Here is a 10,123-nt window from a genome sequence, read left to right as displayed (position 1 = left end):
CACTGTAGAAAACAAGATAGCAATCACCATAAAAGTAATGGCATTTGGAAGATACTTCATACAGATACCCAAGGCTCTTGCCATGAACTGCCAAGGCAATGGTAACTTTTTGTGACCACACACTCTATTTAGAAGAGGCAATAAGCAAAGTGGAAGTTCTCTCCTCCATACAGAGAAAAGTACATTCTTCTTGGATGGCCCGTTTTTTTCCACTGGGGTTTCACTCACAGAAATCCTTCATATAGCATCTTTTTTCCCACAGTGTTGGTTTTCCATGCCTGACATGCTCTCATGGGCTTTTCAGCCACATCCGGATGCCTTAAGGGCTGTTTCTGAGGTCAGAGTGTTACTTAAAGCAATTGTCATTTGATGAGTCAGCTTCCCATGTTAAGCATTCCCTCCTTTTTAATTCGGTCTATTATTACTACCAGGTACTTGATGCTATTTATATGATCTCTTTAAAACTTAATCATATCTATATGTTCACTTTAGCGATTAAGATGGCATTTTTACCACCAATTTTAATGGGATTTGGATTCCTATGACAAGTGTTTAAATTGTACCCTTAGAAGTAAGTCCATAGACATGTATCTAGAACTATACAGCTTTATAGTTAAGAACTTCCTCTTCCCTCTTATTCCTCCTCAACTTTTACTGAGATCTATTTTCAATTGACTTTATATACATATGATTAACTCTATGTTAAGTAAAGAGTTCAACAAATAGTAAGAAGAGGAGAAAAAAAATCTTCCTCAACAATCAAAAAATGGCTATTCAAGTTACTGCTTCTCAAAGTGACAATTTCACTTCTACAGCTTTCATTTTAGTTGCTATATTAGTTCTCAAAATCATGGAGAACATATAGAATTTGTCCCTTTGGGACTGGTTTATTTGACTAATAATGAAGTTTTACAGATAGATCCATTTTGTTGCAAATGACCAGATTTCATTGTTTTTTACCCCTGTGCAGTATTCCATAGAGTACATACCTCATACTTTCTTAATCCAGTTTTCCAGTGTTGGGCATTTAGGTGGTTTCCATGTCTTAGCTATTGTGAATTGAGCTGCAATAAACATGGAGGTGTAGATAGCTCTGTTATTTGTCGATATCACTTCCCTTGTTAATTTTGGCTTTGACACCCTGTGCCAATTTCTTGCAGGGTTTCCCCAGTGTTCTCAATTTATATGATGGTGTCAGGTTGTAGATTTAGATCTTTAACCCATGTTGAGTGGATTTTTGTGAAGAGTGTAAGGTAGGGGGCTTGCTTCATAATTCTGCATGTGGAAATCCAGTTTTCCCAGCACAATTTGTTGAAGAGAATCTCCTCGCTCTACGGATTGGTTTTAGATCTTTGATCAAATATAAGTTGGCTGTAGATGTTTGGGTTGATTTCTGGCATTTACATTCTGTTCTATTAGTCTATCCATCTATTTTTGTATCAGTACCATGCTGTTTTGATTACAACTGCCCTGTATTATGTCCTAAAATCTGGTATTGTGATTCCTCCAGCTTTGTTTTGTTGTACAAGATTGCTTTAGCTATTCGAGGTCCACTGTGTCTCCATATGAATTTCAGCATCATTTTTTCCAGATCTGAAAAGAATGTCTTTGATATTTTGATTGGTATCACATTGCATTATAATTGCTTGTGGAAGAATGGACATTTTGATGATATTGATTCTTCCAATCCATGAGCATGGAAGATTTTTCCATTTTTTGGTATCTTCTAATAATTCTTTTTTTAATGTTTGGTAATTCTCATCATAGAGGTATTTTACATCCTTGGTTAAGTTTATTCCAAAGTATTTGATTGTATTTGTAGCTATTGTAAATGAGATTGATCTTAGAAGTTCTTTCTCAGCCATGGCATTGTCTGTTTATGCAAAGGCTGTTCTTTATTGTATAATGACTTTATTTCCTGCTACTTTATCAAACTTTTCTATGAATTCCAATAGTCTCTTAGTGGAGTCTTTTGGGTCCTCCTATATATACATTCATGTCATCTGCAAATAGGGAAAGTTTGAGTTCTTACTTCCCAATTTGTATCCCTTTGACATCTTTTTTCCTGCCTAATGTCTCTGACTAAAACTTCCAGTACTATATTGAATACAATGGTGAGACTGGGCATCCTTGTCTTGTAACGGATCTCAGTGGGAATGCTTCCAACTTATCCCCATTCAATAGGATGTTGGCCATAGGTTTGTCAAAAATCCCTTCTAAACCCAGTTTGCTTAGAGTTTTCATCATGAAAGGGCATTGTATTTTGTCAAATGCTTTCTCTGCAACTATTGAGATAATCATATGGTTTCTGTTCTTCAATTATTTGTATTATGTATCACATTGATTGATTTGAGAATGTTGAACCATCTCTGCATCCCAGGGAAAAATCCCACTTGTTCCGGGTCAATGCTCTTTCTGATGTTAACTTGAGAAGAATTGGAATTAGTCCTTCTTTAAATGTCTGGTAGAATTCAGCAGTGAAGCCATCGGGTCCTCAGCTTTTTGTTTTTAACTTTTATTTAATAAATATAAATTTCCAAACTATAGCTTTTAGATTACACCAGCTTTTTACCCACATAACTACCCTCCCACCTGCAACCATCCCATCTTCATCAAGATTCATTCTCAGTTAACTTTATATACAGAAGATCAATTTAGTATTTACTAAGTAATGATTTCAACAGTTTGAACCCACACAGAAACACAAAGTATAGAGTACTCTTTGAGTACTAGTTATACCGTTGATTCACATAGTACAACACATTAAGGACAGATCCTACATGAGGAGTAAGTGCACAATGACTCCTGTTGTAGATTTAATAATTGACAATCGTATTTATGACATCAGTAATCCCCAGAGGTTTTGGTCATGAGCTGCCAAAGCTATGGAAACCTCTTGAGTTCACCAACTCCAATCTTATTTAGACAAGGCCATAGTCAAAGTAGGAGTTCTCCCCTCCCTTCAGAGAAAGGTGCCTCCTTCTTTGATGACCCCTTCTTTCTGCTGAGCCCTCACTTGCAGAGATATTTCTTTTAGGTCCTTTTTTTTGCCACAGTGTCAGTGTCTTGGCTTTCCATGCCTGAAATACTCTCATGGGCTTTTAGCCAGATCTCATGGTGCCCATTTCACTTCAACAGATTTCCTTTTTGGTGCTCAGTTAGTTGTCACTGATCAGGGAGAACATATGATATTTGTCCCTTTGGGACTGGCTTAATTCACTCAGCATGATGTGTTCCAGATTCCTCCATTTTGTTGCCAATGACCGGATTTCATTGTTTTTGACTGCTATATAGTATTCTATAGAATACATATCCCATAATTTCTTTATCCAGTCTACTGTTGATGGGAATTTATGTTGATTCCCTGTCTTAGCTATTGTGAATTGATCTGCAATAAACATTGTGGTGCAGACAGTTCTTTTATTTGCCTATTTAATTTCCTTTTGTGAATTCCAAGGAGTGGGATGGCTGGGTTGTATGGTAGGGTTATAATCAGGTTTCTAAGGAATCTCCAGAATGACTTCCACAGTGGCTTAACCAGTTTGCATTACCACCAACAGTGGGTTAGTGTCCCCTTTGCCCCACATCCTCACCAGCATCTGTTGTTGGTAGATTTCTGTATGTGAGCCATTCTAACTGGGTTGAGGTGAAACCTCATTGTGCTTTTCATTTGCATTTCCCTGATTGCTAGTGATCCTGAACATTTTTTTCATGTGTCTGCTGGCCATTTGTATTTCCTCTTTTGAAAAATGTCTATTGAGGTCCTTGGCCCATCTCTTAAGTGGGTTGTTTTGATGTTGTGGAGTTTCTTGATTTCTTTGTAGATTCTAGTTATTAACCCTTTATCTGTTGCATAGTTTGCAAATATTTTTTCCCATTCTGTCGGTTGCCTCTTGACTTTCCTGTTTCTTTTGAAGTACAGAAACTTCTCAATTTGATGCAATCCCAACTGTTAATTTTGGCTTTGACTGCCTTTGCTTCTGGGGTCTTTTCTAAGAAGTCTTTGCCAGTACCTATATCTTGCAGGTTTCTCCAATGTTCTCTAATAATTTGATGTTTCGGGTTGCAGATTTAGGTCTTTAACCCATGTTGAGTGGATTTTTGTGTAAAGTGTAAGGTAGGGGTCTTGCTTCATGCTTCTGCATGTGGAAATCCAGTTTCCCAGCACCATTTGTTGAATAGACTTTCCTTGCTTCAGGAATTGGTTTTAGATCCTTGATCAAATATAAGATGGCTGTAAATGTTTGGGTTGATTTCTTGTGTTTCTGTTATATGTCTATCCATCTGTTTCTGTACCAGTACCATGCTGTTTTGATTACAACTGCCCTGTAGCATGTCCTAAAATCTGGTATTGTGATGCCTTCGGCTTTGTTTTTGTTGTACAAGATTGCTTTAGCTATTCGAGGTCTCTTGTGCCTCCATATGAATTTCAGCATCATTTTTCCAGATCTTAGAAGAATGTCTTTTGATTGGTATCACATTGCATCTGTAAATTGCTTGTGGAAGAATGGACATTTTGATGATATTGATTCTTCCAATCGTTGAGCATGGAAGATTTTTTCATTTTTTGGTATCTTCTTCCATTTCTTTCTTTAAAGTTTTGTAATTCTCATCGTAGAGATCTTTGATGTCCTTGGTTAAGTTGATTCCAAGGTACTTAATTGTTTTTGTAGCTATTGTGAATGGGATTGATCTTAGAAGTTCTTTCTCAGCTGAGGAATTGCTTGTGTATACAAAGGCTGTTGATTTTGTGCATTGATTTTATATCCTGTTACTTTGCCAAACTCTTCTATGAGTCCCAATAGTCACTTAGTAGAGTTCTTTGTATCCCCTAAATAAAGAATCATATCATCTGCAAAGAGGGATAGTTTGAGTTCTTCCTTCCCAATTTGTATCCCTTTAATTACTTTTTCTTGCCTAATGGCTCTGGCTAAAACTTCCAGTACTAAACTGAATAGCAATGGTGAGAGTGGTCATCTCTGCTGGTACCAGATCTCAGTGGGAATGCTTCCAACTTTTCCCCATTCAACAGGATGCTGGCCATGCGTTTTTCATAAATTGCTTTGATTATATTGAGGAATGTTCCTTCTATACCGAATTTGCTTAGAGTTTTCATCATGAAAGGGTGTTGAATTTATCAAATGCTTTCTCTGTAACTATTGATATAATCATATGGTTTTTCTTCTGCATTTTGTTATTGTGGTGTGTTGCATGGATTGATTTGTGAACGTTAAACCTTCCCTGCATACCAGGGATAAATACCTCTTGGTCTAGGTGGATGATCTTTCTAATTAGTTGATGCATTCTATTGGCCAGAATTTTATTGAGGATTTTTGTATCTATGTTCATCATGGTAACTGGTCTTTCTCTGGTGCATCTTTTCTGGGTTTAGGGATTAAGTTGATGCTTTATGGCCTAGTATGTGGCCAACTCTAGAGTAGGTTCCATGCACAGCTGAGAAGAATGTGCATTCTTTAAGTGTAGGATTAATAGTTCTGTAGATATGTTAGTTCCATTTGGGTTATAGTGTCGATTAAATCTGCTATTTCCTTGTTGATCTTCTATCTGGTTGATCTGTCTATTGCTGAAAGTGGAGTATTGAATTCCCCCAATACTATTGTATTGGAGTCTAAGTCTCCCTTTAAGTTCTTTAACATATCTTTTAAATAAACCAGTGCCCTGTAATTAGGTGCATATATGTTTATAATAGTTACATCTTCCTGTTGAATTGATCCCTTAATCATTATATAGTGCCCCTCTTTGTCTCTCTTAACAGTTTTAGTGTTACAGTTTATTTGTCTGATATTAAGATGGCTACACCAGCTCTTTTCTGGTTTCTGTTAGAGTCCTTGGCTTTTCTTTGTTGAAAGGGTCTTTATTATTGATTCAGTTTCTGTCGTGGTTATGGGTCTGTTTAGGTTTTGTATGTCTTCATGGCTCAATTTATGTAGGTTGTATATATTCAGGAATCTATCTAATTTTTCTAAATTTCCCAGTTTGTTGGCATACAGTTCTTAGTAGTAGTTTCTGATGATTCTTTTTATTTCTGTTGTGTCTGTTATTACATTTCCTTTTTCATATCTAATTTTTATTAATTTGGGTCTTCCATCTGCTTTGTTTGGTTTTTCGGGCCAGTGGTGTGTCAATTTTGTTTATTTTTTCAAAAAACCACCTCTTTGTTTTGCTGATCTTTTGTAAATGGTTTAAATTTTGTTGTTATCTTCTCTAATTTTAATTATTTCCTCTAGTAGTTTTGGGTTTGGTTTGCTTTTGTTTTTCTAGATCCTTGAGTTATATAGAGTTCATTATTTGGTGTCTTTACAGTTTTTTGATGTAGACACCAATTGCTATAAACTTTCCTGTTAACACTGCTTTTGCTGTATCTCTAAGTTTTGGTATGTTGTATTGTCATCTTCATTTGTTTCCAAAAATTTTGATTACTTCTATGACCCATTATTCATTCAGAAGAATGTTGTTCATTCCCCATGTGTTTGGGGGTGGGGGGCACCAATCTCCTGGTTCATCCTCTCTACTGTACCTTCAGGGTGCCTCTACCAATTCTCCTTTCTTTTTGCCCCCTTATCATGAACCTGAGCAGTCTCTGGTGAGCTCTTGGGCCTCTCTGAGCAAACTTTCTATGACTTCATCACCAGGTTGTATCTCCTCTGTTATTAACTTTTATTTTGCCCCACGAGACTCAGAATGTCCTGTTGCTATATTGCCATCTTGTTCCCTCCTCCAAAGTTTTCTAAATTTTAATGACCATATCCAGAACACATATAATAAAACTATTACTGGAATTTGAGTAACAAGAAAATGAAAACTCAACAGCTTTTGAATTAAAATTAGGGCTACAAAATCTCTTTAGATGTTAGAAGGTATTGGTTAAAAAGAAACAAAAAATCTTGGTTGTGATAAAGTAGACTCTGAAAATCTAATTTTACCACTGATATATTTTATCTTATTTTTTGTCTAGTGAGATAAATGAATTTAAAAATGGCTAAAAATACACCTTAGGGGCCATGTATGCAGGAAAGTTAATAGTACATTAAATTCAAGCACAGGAAAACTAAGGTACTCTTTGCTTTTGGGTGCCTCTGGATGTTCTCCTCACACATCACTACGTCTGGAGATAAGGGAGTGTGATTAAATAGCCATACACAGGCAATTCTGCTGGTGAAGCAAAATTGCGTCAGCTTCTATTCCTAGCTTGGCTTCATGGATGCTGAAAATGTTTACATTTTTTCTTTTATTTGAGTTGATTTTTAAAGAAACCCCGCTAACTATAGAGAGGCTAATAACTTCTATTTTGCCAATGACATATCTGCATCTTTTTTAAACACATGAGATGCTTTTATAAATCTAAAGACCATCCAGTACTCTATTCAAGAGCTCAAACCATTTAGGCAACCAATGATGCAATATAAAACTTCCTGGGCTACTTCTCTAATTTTCATAAGATACTTATTTTAAACTGTTTTAAAATAGTAGTAATGTTAGAAAGATACCTATCAGAGTTAACTAAAATTTGCCTTTAAATAAATTCTCCTGGCAATTCTGGGAATGAACCAAGCCCTGTTTATGTTATGTTTTGTTCATTTGAATCCCTAATTGCAATCTTCTAAGCTTTAGTTTCTGCTTCTGTTATTCAGTTTTTAGGTATCCTAAAGCTTCTGGAAATCGGCAAATTAAATGTGCTTGTTTTTTATGTTCTCATCCAAATTACTGCCAGAAATGTTGAAGACAACAGGCAAATTCTGTGCATCATGAAACCAGTTGCATTCCATTAAACTGACTTTTCATTAATGAGCCCTCAATAGTTCTACAACAAGGTCTAAGTCCATCCATGTGTGTCATCACCAGCCTAAATTTGAGTAATTTGTCTGAAACCTTTCCTGACTTCCAGGTATTGCAACTTGATGGCATCCTCTTTATCAACCAGTCTAGACTCTTTTCTAAAAAGTAATTGGCAGTGGTCAAAATAACTTGTGAGCACATGGATTCCTTTTCTTATCACCTCTTTTCCTAATTAATTTCACTGAGTGAAATTTTTATTAGATCAAGGCTAAATTGGGAGTGGTCTCACGATTGTACTGCATTGTCTGCAGTGTTAGCAAACTCTAGGGAGCAGATGGTCTATAGAAGCCTACAGGTCCCAGCTGGACATGTTGTTTACCTATCCATGAAGGCTTCTTATGGCCGCATAAGATTTTTCTGAAACTATAATCCTTTCAGGATATTAACAGGGGCTTCTACCTCCTTCCCTTCTATAACTTGTGTGTATAATCCAGCCCTAAAACTGGAAATAACATGAAAAATTTTGCTGATGTCAAAAAGTCATATAATTTTTTCCTCTCATGGTATTCATCCTTTTTCCTTCTTACTGGATAGGAATAGTGACTGCGATCCTGCACCCTGAGTCAGATTGCCGAATTTGGTATCCTATTTCTGTCAATTGGGAATAATAATATTATCTATTTCATAGGGTGGCTGTGATAATTGAGGAATTGCACATTAAACATTTAGAGGAGTTCTTGGCACACAGTAGAAATGGTGGTTTCTCAAAGCCTATTGTTCTGAATTGGTTAACTGAGGTTTCCCTGTGCACACACTATTAAAATGATTTCCAATTGTCGAGAGTTTAGCTCTTCAGATAATTAGAAAAGTAGTGAGAAAATGTAGGGCAATATGACCATGCTGCAGCAGGTACTGCTTTCACCATGCCACTAATGGATTATTTGTACAAAAGCACTTTCCATCTAACAAGAAGAAAACACTCTATAGACATTATCATATCTTGATGTGAGAAGTTGCTAGGCTGCCAGTACTATATTATACTGTTTCTGTTTTGGACAGGGATTCTAAGTAACTTGCTTATGTTCCCAGAGAAGGGCAGCATGAGATCAAAGGAAACTGCATTACGTGGGTCTCTGAAATCCCACCTGGAGATTTGGCTCCCCAAAGCCACTAATCTTGGAGAAGTCTACAGCACAAAACTCTTTCTATCTAAAATAATTTAATCAGAGTCACTACAATGTGCAGTCCAGAGGTTATGACATCATCAATTAAATTTGAAACACATCCAGCCTTAGCTTGCTGCAGCAAGGCTAATAAACACTTAACAACTGGAAGGGAGAAATAGGGAGAGAATTCTCTTCTGTCTATTTGATATTCAACTCAGCTTGACAAAACTATGTGCCAGGCATAATGCTGCTCAAAGTTAGAGGTAAAAGTGGTTCTTAGGGACTTTTATTCAAGCAACATAGTAAACTAGGGAATGCAGATGGAGGTAGAAATAGAATGGAGATGGCCGGCGCCGTGGCTCAATAGGCTAATCCTCCACCTGCTGCACCGGCACCCCCGGTTCTAGTCCCGGATGGGGCTCCGGATTCTGTCCCAGTTGCTCATCTTCCAGGCCAGCTCTCTGCTGTGGCCTGGGAGTGCAGTAGAGGATGGCCCAAGTGCTTGGGCCCTGCACCTGCATGGGAGACCAGGAGAAGCACCTGGCTCCTGGCTTCAGATCAGTGTGCCGGCCGCAGCGGCCATTGGGGTGTGAACCAACGGCAAAGGAAGACCTTTCTCTTTCTCTCTCTCTCTCACTGTCTACTCTGCCTGTCAAAAAAAAAAAAAAAAAAAGAAAAGAAAAAAGAAAGAAAGAAATAGGATGGGGATCTGGATGCTGAGTCACATAAATACAATACTATGATAAAGAAATGTGTATCAGATGTTATTTTTATCTGGAGCCAAGACAAACTTTCTGGAAAGTAGATTATTTAAATAAAGTCTGAAAGAATAAGCAAGTAGGAAATGCAGTGGATGTCTGGCAAAAGGAAACAAAACAGTGAAGTGACTATGGTTCCAGTAATGTATTCTATACTCTATGACTTTTCCAGAAGAGAGGAGCTGGTAGGTTCTACACATAAACAAAACAAAGATGAGGAATTAGAAATCTTAGTTACTGTATTTGATTAGTTTATTCTATATACATGTGTTGGAATCTTGCATAGTACCCCATAAAATGTACGAGTACTACATGTTAATAAAATTTTTTAAAAAGGTGAAAATAAAGCACTGTTGAGCAGGTAGTAGGGGACCTTGAAAGATTTAGCTGACATAGAGAAAA

This window comes from Oryctolagus cuniculus, chromosome 9, assembly GCF_051225735.1.
Source record: "Oryctolagus cuniculus isolate XC-2025 breed Fujian yellow rabbit chromosome 9, ASM5122573v1, whole genome shotgun sequence".
NCBI classification, from domain to species: Eukaryota; Metazoa; Chordata; class Mammalia; order Lagomorpha; family Leporidae; genus Oryctolagus; species Oryctolagus cuniculus.
This window is presented reverse-complemented; position numbering follows the sequence as displayed.